Source organism: Bos grunniens, chromosome 19 (genome assembly GCF_055505025.1).
Source record: "Bos grunniens cultivar Pamir isolate PY7600 chromosome 19, Bosgru_T2T1.0, whole genome shotgun sequence".
NCBI classification, from domain to species: Eukaryota; Metazoa; Chordata; class Mammalia; order Artiodactyla; family Bovidae; genus Bos; species Bos grunniens.
The window spans coordinates 6404486-6418970 of NC_141183.1; the positions used below are offsets into that span (position 1 = coordinate 6404486).

Below are 14485 nucleotides of genomic sequence, written 5' to 3' on the forward strand. Positions count from 1 at the left end.
CTGTGGTCACGCAGCCAGGAAGGGTCCATCAGCCCTCCAATCCATTCTCACCCAGCCTGGCACTTCCAGCCCCAGGGGGACCCGGATGCTCAGCCAGAGATGAGAGTGACCAGACTTTGTTTCCGGCCTGCCGTCTGCACTCTGGGCCTCCCGGAAGCTGCAGGCCCGGCTCACAGCAGTGCATGAATTATTTAGCACCTGCATCAGCCCGGTAATGCTCTGACCTCATCCTCCCCAGGCTCAGGGCGGGGCTCTGACCTCGGTCTCCTTGAGAGAAGGCGGATGATGGGCAGAGGCTGGGGCGGTGGGTCCCTTTGGGATGTGGGTGACAGACAGGGGCAACCGTATCCTCTGGGAAGGGATGGGGGCCAGGGGCCAGTTGCTTGCTTGTAGCAGGAGACGACTGCAGAGGAGAGAAGTGTCCCAGGAATCAGACGGCCATGGGCTCAGATCCGGGATCTTGCTCACTAACTGTGTGATGCTGGGCAGCTCTCCTGACCCTCCCTCGGTCTCCTCATCTGTAAAATGGAAGTGTAACACTCTGCGTCCATATTTAGTATTGAGTTCCTCAAGGTCATTCCGTGGAAGTCATGGCCATATACGCTGCTCTAGTGTTCCCTGCCCAGACAGGCGGCTCTCTAGGCCAGTTTTTACCATCTTCTACCCTTAGGAGGTGGCACATATTTCCTCTGCTGTCTCATGGGTGCCCAGTGGGTGCTGAGAGTGGAGAGGGCCAGACCCGGGCAGGCCTCTGATGGCAGGGGCTGGCTACCACAGTGTTAAGAGGGTCCCCTGGGCACAGGAAGTCAAGAAGTCAGGTTGAAAAACTAGGACTGAACAGCTTTCAGTCCGTAAGCAAATTCTTATTAAGCTCCTGGGAACCTCAAAGGAAATATCTGGTCCCTGACCGCTGGGGACTCTCAGCCTCACTCCTCTGTCCCCAGGTCAGACCCTGAGGCTCCCGCTCTGCCTAAGCCCTGGCCGAGGGGACGCCAGCTGTTGAGAAAGAGGACCCGGAAACCACAAGACTGCACTGAAGGTGAGCCCTGGGGCCCCGACTCAAGTCTGGAAACTGAAACTGAAGTCGCTCAGTCGTATTCGACTGTTTGTGACCCTATGGACTGCAGCCCCCAGGCTCCTTAGTCCATGGGGATTCTCCAGGCAAGAACACTGGAGTGGGTTGCCATGCCCTCCTCTAGGGTAACTTCCTGATGCAGGGATCGAACCCTGGTCTCCCGCATTGCGGGCAGCAACTTTACCATCTGAGCCACCAGGGAAGCCCTCAAGGTCTGGAGGACTGTTCAGATTCAGGGCCACCACTGCCTGGCCGTGCCTGGAGCGGAGGCCCCGGGTGCAGGAGGCGGGGGCGCTGTTGGAGGGTGCCCCTGGAATTCCACCCGGCTGTCTGCCCCCTTGCCCCGCCCTTCCGGCCCTGCCCCCCTGGGGGAGGTGCTGGGAGGCGCTGGGAGGCGGGCTCCCGATTCCGAATTCCGAAGAAGACGCCCCGCTGTCTCCCACGCACCTGGGGCGGCAGGCGGAGGGGGTGGGGACGAGCCTCGGGCGTGCGGACGTCACTCTCCCTGCGGGCCCGCCCCCCCCCACCCCCAGCCAACCCGGGGCGCCTCCGGTTCCCCACCCCCAGCCCCACCCCGACACCTCCGCAAAGCGATCGCCGCCGCGGGGGCAGCAGGCCCGGGCCCGCTGTTTCCACCGGTGTCGTCGGCTGGGCGGATGGCCAGCGCGTCTGGGGCCGGCGGGTCCTGCCCCTTCTCTGCCTTCAGGGCCCGGCCCGGCCAAGATCCGGGCGTTCCACTCGGCCTCCCGCTGGGGAGCTTTTCTCCGTCCCCTCCCTGGCTGCGAGCCCATCACCCAGCCCGGCATCTGGAGATACAGCGTTCATGCCTGTGTCTTCGCGACGCGGGGGCTTGTTCCCTAGAGAAGTCGCCTTCCTGGGCTCAGGAAGCTCGGACGGGTGGGTGTGATGACCCGGGGAGCCTCGCCTCGCTCCCGCCTTGCCTTTGGGGCAGAATTTCTCAGACTGCCAGGCCAGATCATTCTCCGCGGTGGAGGCCCTGCTATCCAGGGAGGACTCGGGCGCATCCCTGGCCTCCACGTCTAGATACCCGCCTCTCCACCCCCATTCCCCCACCCTTCCCCCACCCCCAGCCCCGACCTCCACTAATGTCTCCAGACATTGCTCAGTGTCCCCTGGAGGCAGACTCCTGGGTTGAGAGCCGCTTCTCTGGGGTGCTTCAGTGGGCATCCAGCCAGGCTCCCGGGCCCTGGCTTTGAAGCCTGGGGTCTTCTCTCCCCACCCCACCCGTCAAGTCCAGGACTCTGACTTTGCTGGGCTTCCCCTCCCCCAGCTGGTTTACAGGTGCTTCAGGCCAGCCTGGGGACCGTGACCCTCAGCTGACAGCATTCAGGCAGCATGTGACCAGCCAGCCCTTCTCGCTGTGGGAGCCCTTCTCCGCTCCTCCCCTGAGCGGGTGCTGAGCAGAAGGCCCTGGGACCCGAGTTGTGGGAGACCCAGCTGTTTTTCAGTCATTAGCAGTCAGTGTAGTCCGGGCACCAGAAGGAGACTCACAGGACACGTCCATCTATCGGGCAGCTTCCGGCTCACGGAGAGGAGCTGGGGAGGGGGCTTGGAGGGCTGAGCCCGGGCTGTCAGGAGGGGGCGCCCCTGTCGGCAGGGGCTTTGCTATGGACCCCAGTCTTTGGGGTCAACCAGACGTGGCTGGGCTCAGCCTCTGTTCCCCTTCCTCGTGTGTGTGTGTGTACTCAGTTGCTCAGTCGTGTCTGAGTCTTGGCAACCTGGTGCCCACCAGGCTCCTCTGTCCATGGAATTTTCCAGGCAGGTACACTGAAAAAGTTTGCCATTTCCTCCTCCAGGGGATCTTCCCCACCCAGGGATCAAACCCGTACCTCCTGAGTTGACAGGCGGGTTCTTTACCACTGTGCCACCTGGGGAGCCCCTCTCTCCACAGACAAAAAGTCAGGCAACCTCTTATGCACTCCTGTGCGCTCGCACACACACACACACACACGGACACACGTGGAGGTAGAGGGTAGGGGAAAGCGGTTTTCAGGGGACAAAAAGTGACTCGGTCCCGGCTGGAGGAGCCTCTGTTGGGCCCCTTAAGCAGGCCCGTTTGGGGCTGGTGGGCACAGAGGAAGGACAGGGAAGGGCGGGGACGGCGCTCCTGGCCCGTCCCCCCTTTTCCCCCCCACCCCCGGCCACATGCAAAGTAGAATTTTCAAAAGGCTCCAGCCCCGGGCCCGGAGAGGGGAGTTTTACTGGCCCCTGGGCCTCCCTGGTGGCTCATCTGGTAAAGAATCGGCCTGCAATGCGGGAGACCTCTCTCTAGTATAGGCTACCCTCTCCAGTGTTCTGGCCTGGAGAATTCCATGGACTTCTCCGTGGGGTTGCAAAGAATCAGACACGACTGAGCGACTTTCACTTTTTTTCTTTCCCTGTGTCCATATTTTCCTGTATTTGCATAAAGAGAAGAAAGTCATCATAGCAGATTAAAGAGGAGTTGGGTCTCTGGGACCAGGGAGATGAAGGACAGGAAGACTTTTCACTGTTTTTCTCTCTCCTTCTTGTCCTTCCTTTCCTCCTTCTTCTCATTCTTTCCTTCCCCATGAAAATAAATTACACATTTTTATTTTTTTAATTAAAAATATTTATTATTTTATTTATTAGACTTCGTTGCAGCATGTGGGATCTTGTTCCCTGACCAGGGATCCAACCCGGGCCCCCTGCATTGGGAGCACAGAGTCCTAGCCACTGGACCTCCTGGGAAGTTCCAAAAATAAATTACATATTTAAAAAAAAATGATCTGAAAGAAAGAAAAGATGCCCCAAAGTGAACTTCCCCTGCAGTTGCCTCTGTTCCCACGGGCCTGTGTGGTCCCTGCCCTGCCCTCACGGAGGCCAGACTCTGCGAAGTCACAGAGAAAGATAAGCTTCCCTCACCCTGCCTACTTTTTCCATTACATTCTTCCCTGGGGAGTTTTTTTTGAGAAGGCTGAGGCTGAGACCCTGGGGAAGACTGTGTGTGTTCTTCGCATGTAGGGGCATGGGACCCACCCCCTACACACACCCACCCCACCCCTCCTTGCTAAATAATTGCAATTCGGAGAACTCAGGATGTGATATTCACGGCACGCTTTGGTGTGCTCTTTGCAGTTTTTCTGTGTGTAGCTAGCTCATCGTTATAAAACATGCCGTGTCCAGACAGCATGGGAACAGACTTGGGAGCAACATTTAGCTGGTTCATTCATTCATTCATTTTTTAAGAAAATATTGTCATCGATTCATTTGGCTGCTCCAGGTCTTAGCTGCGGCATGCAGGATTTTTAGCTGTGGCCTGTGAACTCTTAGTTAGGGCACGTGGGATCTAGTTCCCCGCCCAGGGATCCAACCCGGGCCCCCTGCACTGGGAGCGTGGAGTCTTGTCCCTCGACCACCGGGGAGTCCCTCGACCACCGGGGAGTCCCTCATCCATTCTTTAGTTCTTCATCAGTATTTGTGAAAGGCTGTCCCCTGCCATCAGGCTCACTGCCGTCAGTTTCCGAACTGAACTCCATCATGTACACGATCCTCCTAACACCTCAGACCTGTGAACTCCGTCTCCGGGTGTCACTTGAGCTCCGAATCAGATGTCTCTGGGAGTTACGCTACCGCCCACCACCCGTGTGATTTCTGCAGGCGCCTTACCGTTTCCGTAAGCTGCTGCCAAACTTTCGGCTGCAAAGACGGTTACCTGTGAGTGTGCAGGTGTCCGGGTACCTGTGTTGGGGCTGAGGGCTTCCCTGGGGGAGGTGGTCAGACCGGAAAGTGGAGCCCAGGGGACCAGCCTGGGCGGGACGAGGGGGTCTCTTCCTTGGTCAGAATCACCAAGGCCAACAGGGGAGTTTGTGAGTCATCGGAAGGTCCCTTCTCCACTGGGACCAGTGAGTAGGGAATCTGATACATTTGGCGCTTCACCATCTGCTAAAGTACCACAGACTGGGCAACGTAACGGAAATGTATCATCTCATGGTTCTGGAGCCCGGAAGTCCCAAAATCACGGCGACAAGGGACTTCCCTGGTGGTCCAGTGGTTAAGACTTCGAGACGCCACTGCAGGGAGTGCAAGTTCCATCCCTGGTCGAGGAATTAAAATCCCACGTGCTGTGTGTGTGTGCATGCGTGCTAAGTCGCTTCAGTTGTGTCCTACTCTTTGCGACCCCATGGACTGCAGCCCACCAGGCTCCTCTGCTCAGGTGATTGTCCCGGCAAGAACACTGGAGTGGGCAGCCATTCCCTTCTCCAGGGGATCTTCCCGACCCAGGGATCAAACCTGTGTCTCCCGAGGCGCCTGCATTGCAGACAGATTCGTTACCCCTGAGCCACCAGCAAAGGCCACGCTGTGCAGGGCAACCAAAGGAAAATGAAGGGAGTCAGGAGGCCCAGGCCCACCTGACGCTGAGGGAGGGGCCTGCTCCAGGCTCCCCTTGGCGGGCCGACGGCCGTCTCCTCTCTGTCCCATCACGTGTTCCTTCTGTGCGTATCTGTAAGTCCGAATGTCCCCTCTTCAAGGGGGCGCCAGTCATATTGGGCCAGGGGTCACCCTCACGACTTCATGTTAACTTGACCGCTCCTGTAAGGAGCATCTCTCCAAATCACATCTCCTTCTAGGACTTCCTTCACCATATGGATTCAGGGGGTGGGGGGATGCAAGCCTTCCCATACCCTCCTGGACCAGTCTCAGGTGAGATTGAGGAGGGGTGGGCTGTACGCTGGGGCGGCTTGACAAGAAGGACCCCAGAAAGGGACTGGGTGCATAATGAAGCCTTTTTGGTTTTGGATTCTAGTAGGTTTTATTTGTAATCAATCATATGCAAATCAGATCAGATTAGTCGCTCAGTCGTGTCCGACTCTTTGCGACCCCATGAATCCCAGCACGCCAGGCCTCCCTATCCATCACCAACTCCCGGAGTTCACTCAGACTCACGTCCATCGAGTCAGTGATGCCATCCAGCCATCTCATCCTCTGTCGTCCCCTTCTCCTCTTGCCCCTAATCCCTCCCAGCATCAGTCTTTTCCAGTGAGTCAACTCTTCGCATGAGGTGGCCAAAGTCCTCGAGTTTCAACCTTAGCATCATTCCTTCCAAAGAAATCCCAGGGCTGATCTCCTTCAGAATGGACTGGTTGGATCTCCTTGCAGTCCAAGGGACTCTCAAGAGTCTTCTCCAACACCACAGTTCAAAAGCATCAATTCTTCGGCGCTCAGCCTTCTTCATAGTCCAACTTTCACATCCATACATAACCACAGGAAAAGCCATAGCCTTGACTAGACGAACCTTTGTTGGCAAAGTAATGTCTCTGCTTTTGAATATGGCTATCTAGGTTGGTCATAACTTTCCTTCCAAGGAGTAAGCGTCTTTTAATTTCATGGCTGCAGTTACCATCTGTAGTGATTTTGAAGCCCCAAAAAATAAAGTCTGACACTGTTTCCACTGTTTCCCCATCTATTTCCCATGAAGTGATGGGACCAGATGCCATGATCTTCGTTTTCTGAATGTTGAGCTTTAAGCCAACTTTTTCACTCTCCACTTTCACTTTCATCAAGAGGCTTTTGAGTTCCTCTTCACTTTCTGCCAAATCAGTTATCCATAAAATAATGACTAACAGCTATTCTCTAATTCACAAATATAGCACAAAACCAAAATTCTTCCCAAGAAAACCTCTTCGTAAACCAAGATATTACCACTATTTAGCTTAGGCTTTAACTCAGAGGTTGAAAGTGAAAATCAGAGAACGTGTCTTTATCAGTCATCGTGGTCATGCAGACACGGCTATTGTTCTGTTTCAAGCACGTCCATGCGTACTTCACTTGGTTCTCTCTGGGATGGGTACAGCTGCCTGGAGGTTGAGACTCCCTGGCACCACCCCGCTGAGATTTTTTTTCCCTCCTCCAGGAAAGCAGATGGCATTAATAAATAAAGAAAGACAATTATCTCTCTTGTCCGTAAGCCAAGAATGTTGAGATCCATGTGCCTCTTCCCAGATATGGGCTACAGATCTGGGTCAAGGGAGGGCAGGCACTGAGCACATATCACATGGAAAGTCTCTGTTTAGGAAGCTGCATCCTTGCCCTTCATGTGTCAATAGAAGAACAGGGAAGGGGCTGTCTACCTGCCACCACCCCCCCCCCCCCACAGCATCCCAAGTGAGGTAAGAGAGCTGTGATTGGATACACCAGTGACCCACCGTTGCCTACAAGGAAAGCCGTAAAAGCCACGGGCATCGCCCCATTCGGAGCCCAGCAGTCAAGTGTCAGCCACACCAGGAGGGAGCATCAGTCACCAGCTGTCAGCCCGAGACCACCTGGGTGGGTAGTTAAAGACCCCGTCCTCCAAGGAGGTGAAACCTGTCCACGGGGTCATATTCCAACCGGAGGCCACAAGGGACCGTGGTCCTTGACCAGTTTCGGGCTCACTGAGATTATGAAGGAAGTTCAACCTTGCCTGGCAGGAGGGAGAGCCCCCCCCCACCCCCGGCATTTCCAGGGTGCAAGGCACCGGGGGAGGGGGGGTTCTTTTCAGACGAGATTGGGCATGCTCAGGGCGGTATGGCTGTAGACAGAGGAGGGATCTTTTCAGATGATGATCCTGCCCTCATGTCCTAGCGGTGACCAGGGGAAGGTTTTCTGGCCACTCCTGGACATCTCAGCAGGGAAGAGGGGCTCTGGGGACCGAGTCAGGACCTGCTGGAAGAATGTCGTTTATTTTGCTGCTGTCCTTGGAAGTTCCAGGTTTTATCTTCCTAAACGTCCTGGGTTTCTTTACGGACTCCCTCCTCTTCCAAGTTTCAAATCCTGAAATCGTTTCCACTGCCATACGCTCCCTCCCTTCCCCCTTCCCTCCCACCTCCTCTTGGGACTGACTTTCCTCCCCCTGGGGTCTTCCATTTCCAGCCCCCTCCTCCTCTCAGTCCAGCAGGACCCAGTTCTCCAAGTGCCCCTGGGCAAGCCCATCCCAGGCTGTATTTTTATCTTCAGGTTGGAATGCATTTTTGATAAACTGATTATATGAGTTTCTTTGCCTTTAAGTGATTTATATTTGATTTTGAGATCTCTGGTTACTTTGATTAAGGAATAAGTATTGTCCAATTGTCTTTATCAATTTATCAGATATTTAACCATGACTTTTAAGTCTTTTGTTATTTACAGATACTTTTATACTGTGGCACTCTTACAAAAAAGGACTTTACAAGTTTCTGACTTTCAGAAGATAATACTGAACTGAGTAAAAAAGATTGAAGAATTCTATTGAGAAACTGGAGAAGGAAATGGCAACTCACTCCAGTATTCTTGCCTGGAGAATTTCATGAACAGAGGAGCCTGACGGGCTACGGTCCATGGGATCGCAAAGAGTCAGACAGGACTGAGTGACTAACCTTACTTACCCCCCGTCTTTGGACCCAGCGCTTGGCACAATGTAGGTCTCCGTTGAACGGTTGTCAGAAGACCGATTAATAGTGCCTGGGCATAGAGCGCCCCCTGGTGGAGACAGATAGTACGGCAGGATCTTGGATCTCGCCTGGAATACTTAACCTGGAGCGACATGTCCTGGCGCTCGGGTTCAGGGCAGCCTGTCCAAGTGTGAGGTCATGTGGCTAGGGAGGGAGTTGGGGTCCCTGGACAAAGTCTGAGGGGAAGGAATGGGCTGGGTCTTTGAAAGGCATGGCTCTCCTAGGATAGGCAGGGTTAGCCTGGTAGTGGGACCCAGAATCTAAGCTCTTAAGCGCTTTCAGTGTCTGTCTGTCCATCCATGCTTTCATCCGTCCATTCACTTTCAGCACCACCACTGTGGATCTGACCCCGTGGAAGGATTGCGGTGGGATGCCAAATCCCCCGGTCATAGGTTTCACTGTCATGTTGGGTGCCCCTGTTTGAGTCCTCTCCTTCCCAGGAGAGCTGTTGGGTGCTGGTCCAGGGGTCAGAGAGTGGCTCCTTGAAGTGAGTCCCTGGCGGACTTCTGTGCTGCCCGCACTGGCTCCAGGGTGCATCCAGGGTCTGCCCAGAACATCTTCTCTCCCTTGGCGGCATGCTCCCTCCTCCCGCTTCCTTGGGGGCATGAATGCCCTGCCAGGACTCCACGCAGATCAACTGAGTCAGGATCTCGGGGCCCAGCTGGCTAGGGACAACGGGGAGGGAGGTGAAGGAGGTGGCTTAGGCGTGGGTGTTTTCTTGAAAGCTCCCTGGGAGAGAGTAATATGCATCCAGGGTGGAGACCCCCGCCAGCTTCTGTGCCCACTCAGGTTTATGCTTCTTTCTGCTTCTCCCCTCGCCCCAGGCCCCACAGTGCTCTGCCGGTTCTTCTACCCTCTCCCCTCCCTACCCGAGCCCTACGTACATGCACTCTGACCCCTGAAACTGCCCATGAGGAGCTGAGCCTCCTGTTCTCTAGAGCTAGAAACCGCAGCAGTGTTTAAGGTCTCATGCTCTGGTCCTTGTGGCCAAAACACTTGCTCAGAAAGGGGTTGCTGTCAGCAGGGAGCCCTGCGAGGCTGCAACACCCAGGACTCCCTGCTGACAGCAACCGAGCAGAGCCTGGTGGTGGAGGACATTACCAGGAGGGCAGGGCGTGTGTGTGTCGGGGGTGAGACCTGATTCTGTCTCTGCTTCCCAACCTGCTACCCTCTACCACCTGCAGCCTCAGCCCCGTCCCTCTTCTAGAACAGTCCCTAGGTAGCCGAAGTGAAGCACCAGCCTGCCCACCTTAATGGGGCAGCTGGACCATCCCTGGCTGGCCTCAGAGGTGAGGGTCTAGTTGGGAGTCTGAGTCGCTCCTGGTCTCACTGGCTGCAGACCAAAAGCCCAAGAGACCCCAGAGCCTGAGCTCCAGTGTCTGCCATCCCTCCTGGTCTGAGAGCCAGGCACTGTTCTCTTTCCAGCTCCATCCCTTCTGCTCTCATCTCCTATTCCTCCACCACCTCTCTGAAGCCCCCACATCCTCTCTTCAAGGGCCTCAAGACTTCCCCTTGTTCCTGGGCTCCTGGCTGGGGGATCTGGAAGCATCAGTGCCACACCCCTGCATACCTGGACAGAAGCCTCTGTACTTCCTGACTTGCAGAGAGGGAAACAAAGTTCAGTTCAGTTCAGTCGCTCAGTCATGTCCGATTCTCTGCGACCCCATGGACTGCAGGACACCAGGCCTCCCTGTCCATCACCAACTCCCGGAGCTTACTCAAACTCATCTCCATTGAGTCGTTGATGCCATCCAGCCATCTCATCCTCTGTTGTCCCCTTCTCCAGCCTTCAGTCTTTCCCAGTATCAGGGTCTTTTCCAATGAGTCAGTTCTTTGCATCAGGTGGCCCAAGTATTGGAGTTTCAGCTTCAGCATCCGTCCTTCCAATGAACATTCAGGACTGAGTTCCTTTAGGATTGACTGGGTTTGATCTCCTTACAGTCCGAGAGACTCTCAAGAGTCTTCTCTAACACCACAGATCAAAAGCATCAAGAAAGTTACCTGCCCCAGAAAGCCGGCAGTTCTGGCGATCACCGCCAGATGGCAACAGGGACCGCTCACAGCTGGCCCGTTGCATCCTTGCAAGGGTGCTAAGGAAGCCTCTTCACTTGTTCCTGTGTGGGCCAGGCGTGCTCAGCACTCAGTCGTGTCGTCTCTTTGCGACCCTCGGAACTGTAGCCCACCAGGCTCCTCTGTCTCTAGTCCCTGCTGCACCGCTTCTCTGCTGCCTGACTAGCATTCCCTGGCTCTGGCCACCTTGGGAATTAGGCCCAGGCCTGTGGGACCTCCCAGCACTGCCCCAAGACCTGCCTGGGCCAAGGCTAGGCTTGGCCATCTGGTCCACCCCAACTCGCCTGTCCAGCCCCTGCTCACTCCTCTCCCTGTCACCCTGAATCCCTGAGAACCCTGGTAGAAGCCAGGGGTCTGGAGCCAGGTGGGCATTCAGGAGCTGAAGCACAGAAGGTGCTGGAATTCAGAGCATGATGGAGCAGGATGGGCATGCTTTGGGCACACGGAGTGGACACCAGGCTAGGGCAGCAAGCTGTCTTGCTTTCAGCTCTGCTGACAAGCGGCACCCACACCGCAGCCCTTAATTCCCCGCTCCCCAGGGAGAGACAGGTAGACACCCATCCCCTCTGCTGAAAGTTTCTGATGACTTTGTCCCGGCCTGTTGACAGCCTCCCCTGTTTTCCTCCCCCTTTGCAGGAAGGAGGCAATCAGCCCTCTGGTGTAGTGACATTTGATCAGGAAGGGTCTGGTGGCGAGGGGCAGATGAGGGGACAAAACCCAAGGAGAAAGACCTGCAGGGCCCAGCACGATGGACCGGGTGCGGTTGGGTGGAGAGACCAACTTCAACTCCACTTTTTCTTTTTTTCTCCTTCCAGCAATCCACCTGTCCAGAGCATGAGGCAGGCAAGCGTGCGTGCTCAGTTGTGTCTGACTCTTTGCGGCCCCATGGACTGTAACCCACCAGGCTCCTCTGTCCACAGGATTTCCTGGGCAAGAATATTGGAGTGGGTTACCATGTCCTTCTGCAGGGAATCTTCCTGACCCAGAAGACTGAACCCACATTTCCTGCTTGGCAGGTGGATTCTTTACCTCTGAAGCTCCAGAAGTATCAGTATAATTCAATAATATCTAGTCCATTTACAGAGTTGTACAACCATCACCAGAACTCAATTTCAGAACATTTCCTCAAAATTAGTATTGACATTATTTTCAGTGACTTTCTCCATAAAGGCTCAGAAATTACGGGACTTGCCGGAAGAGAGAGGATGAGGGAGCCTTTTCCATAACTCTACACCTGGGGCCCATGACCAGCCTGTACCATGAATTAATATTTTTATACATCTTGCAGAAGTCTAAAGAATTGTCCAATTCCTTGCTCTGTGTGTTTTGCAAAAACTCTGATTTGTTAAATACGCAATTTTCACTAGTTCTTTTTTGTGTCTCTTCATTTTGTAACGTGCTAAGAGGCTCAGAAAACAGAAGTGGGCTAGACTTCTCTGGGTATCACGGTGGTGCAGGAAACCAGAAAGAGATAAAGGGAAGACAAAAGACACAGGCCAGGTAAGTCAGCACAGCTGGCTCTTGCCTAACCGGCAGGACGTATAATCCTCGACACAATGCCTTGGAACGTGAATGGAGACACATCCTTGTCTACAATTGCTTCTTCTTGTTTTTCCTAAGTCGCTTCGGTCGTGTCCGACTCTCTGGGACCCCATGGACTGTAGCCTGCCAGGTTCCTCTGTCCAGGGCAAGAATACTGGAGTGGGTTGCCATGCCCTCCTCCAGGGGATCTTCCTGACCCGGGGACTGAACCCGCGTCTCTTAGGTCTCTTACACTGGCAGGCGGCTGTTTTACCACTTGCGCCACCTGGGAAGCTCTTGTCTATAGTTCAGTTTAGTTCAGTTCAGTCGCTCAGTCGTGTCCAACTCTGCGACCCCATGGACTGCAGCACGCCAGGCCTCCCTGTCCATCACCAACTCCCGGAGTTTACTCAAGCTCATGTCCATGGAGTTGGTGATGCATCTATCTCTATAGTTAGCGCTCTCTTATTACAAAGCCCTGTAGTCTGCACTGGCCCTTTGAATCATACACATTCTATCAGCTTCTGAAAAACGTCTGCAGGAAGGCTGCTGTGGTTGAGACAGATGAGCAGTGGGATCAGGATGTATTTTTTAAAATAAGTATTTACTTATTTTTAATTAATTACTTTGGCTGTGCTGGGTCTGAGTTGCGTCATGCAGGATCTTTAGCTGTGGCTTGTGGGATCTAGCTCCCTGACCAGGAATCAAACATGGGCCCCTGGCATTGGGAGCACAGAGTCTTAGCCACTGGAGCATCAGGGAAGGCCCAGGATCAGGATGCTTAGAGGAGTGCTGGGGGTGGGGAGAAAGCTTCTGACCTTCCCGAGGTCGGGAAGGGAGCTAGGGTCACCCTCAGCATGAAACTCACACATTCAAGCTCAAGGAGAAGTGTGCCTCTCAAAGTCAAAGAATAGAAATTTGTAAGTGGACCGCTTCCTGGTTGATCCCCCACTAGCACAGGGGAAGGTGTCCCTGGTCTGGCACCCAGGCCTTCCCCTGCAGGAGCAGGTATGCCTTTGCCTGGGGCGGCCCGAGAAAGAGAAGGAGACAGAGGGAGGTGGTGATGATGATGGGGGCGGGGGGGTGGGGGTGGGGGCGGGGCGGGGATGCCCTGGCAAAGCCGTCAGTTTGGTTCCCGAGGCCGCAACACCCTCTTCCTCACCCTGCTCCTGAGTCAGCAGTGTGGGCGCCCTCCACGCCTTCCGGAAGCAGCCTCTCCCTGCCGGCCCTGTGTGCTCACTGCCCTTTGAGTCATGGGCTGGTGGGCAGAAGTTTCAGGTTTCCCACAGACAGATGTGGGTTCTCATAAGTGTGTTATCTCAACTTCCTGCCCGGAGTAGAAATGAACACAGGTACACGGCGGATGTTGAGGAAGATGGATTCACACCTCTGATCTCATTTTATGCCTTCCCGCCAAGGAGGCAGGGTGAGGAGTAGGGTTCCCCTTTCACAGAAGGAGAAGCTGACTGAACAAGGACACACAAAAAGCCGGAAAGCCGCTCAGGTCCCCGACACAAAGGCTGGACCTCCCCATTTTGCCGCCCCCTGTCGTCACAATCCAGGGCCCTGGGGAAGCCAGCTCCCCTCTCCCACCCCTCACCCTCAGCCCGGCTCCCTGCAGAGATCTTAGGTGATTCGGCAGAGATGCTGGAGGCCAGAGAGGCTGCCCACTTAGACACCGGCCCCTCGGTGGTCCTGGGTGCTTGGGAGGGGCTGGTGGTCAGTCTGGAGCCTGCTGCTTCCCCCTCCCTGGCGTCAGGCCACTGGCCTCTGCTTGAACCTCGTTTGCGATGTAACCTAGGTGACATGCACAGGCCTACGAGCTCGGTTGGACAGATTTAACGGGCTCTCATCATTTTAAGTTCTGTCCCTTTCTTCTCCCTGGCGGTGCTTGTTTGGCAAGAAGACAAGAGAGACCTTGGTGGCCTGGCCTTCTCTGGACACATCTCCAATCTGGTTTTCCTTCCCAGGAAGTGCGGAGGAGGGGCACGGGTGTGTATAAGCCTGGAGCTGCTGGTGGTCTCTGCTTTTGTGAGATCTTCAGCCTTTCCATAAAACAGAGGGCATGCGGTGACACCTGGGCAGAGGTGACCTCATCGGAAAGAGGCATTGAGGGGCTCAGAGGGGCGGGGAGAAGGAGGGGGTCTTCTGAGAAGGTGGCTGAGCCTGGCTCGGGGAGAGTGAGTGACAGGCATGGTGGGGAGGGGGGTCTGAGGATGAAGCAACGTCTGTGAAGAGCCAGCCACAGCCCTCCCGCTCGAGGAGCCCCATCCCTGGGTTCGACCCTGGGGAGCGCTCAACCACATTCGCAGAGGGGCAGGAGAGGCCGCAGGTGGATGCCCCCCTGCTGACCACCCCCACCCCAACCGTG

The 14485-nt window shown here is 55.2% G+C and overlaps 1 long non-coding RNA gene across 1 annotated transcript; it reads left to right on the plus strand.

The window, feature by feature from the left end:
* The first annotated feature begins 16 nt into the window (after positions 1–16).
* Positions 17–11959, plus strand: LOC147351011 (uncharacterized). The gene is made up of 2 exons (XR_015146833.1): positions 17–1039; positions 11409–11959. It is a non-coding gene; the product is annotated as an uncharacterized LOC147351011 (long non-coding RNA).
* Positions 11960–14485: the final 2526 nt, after the last annotated feature.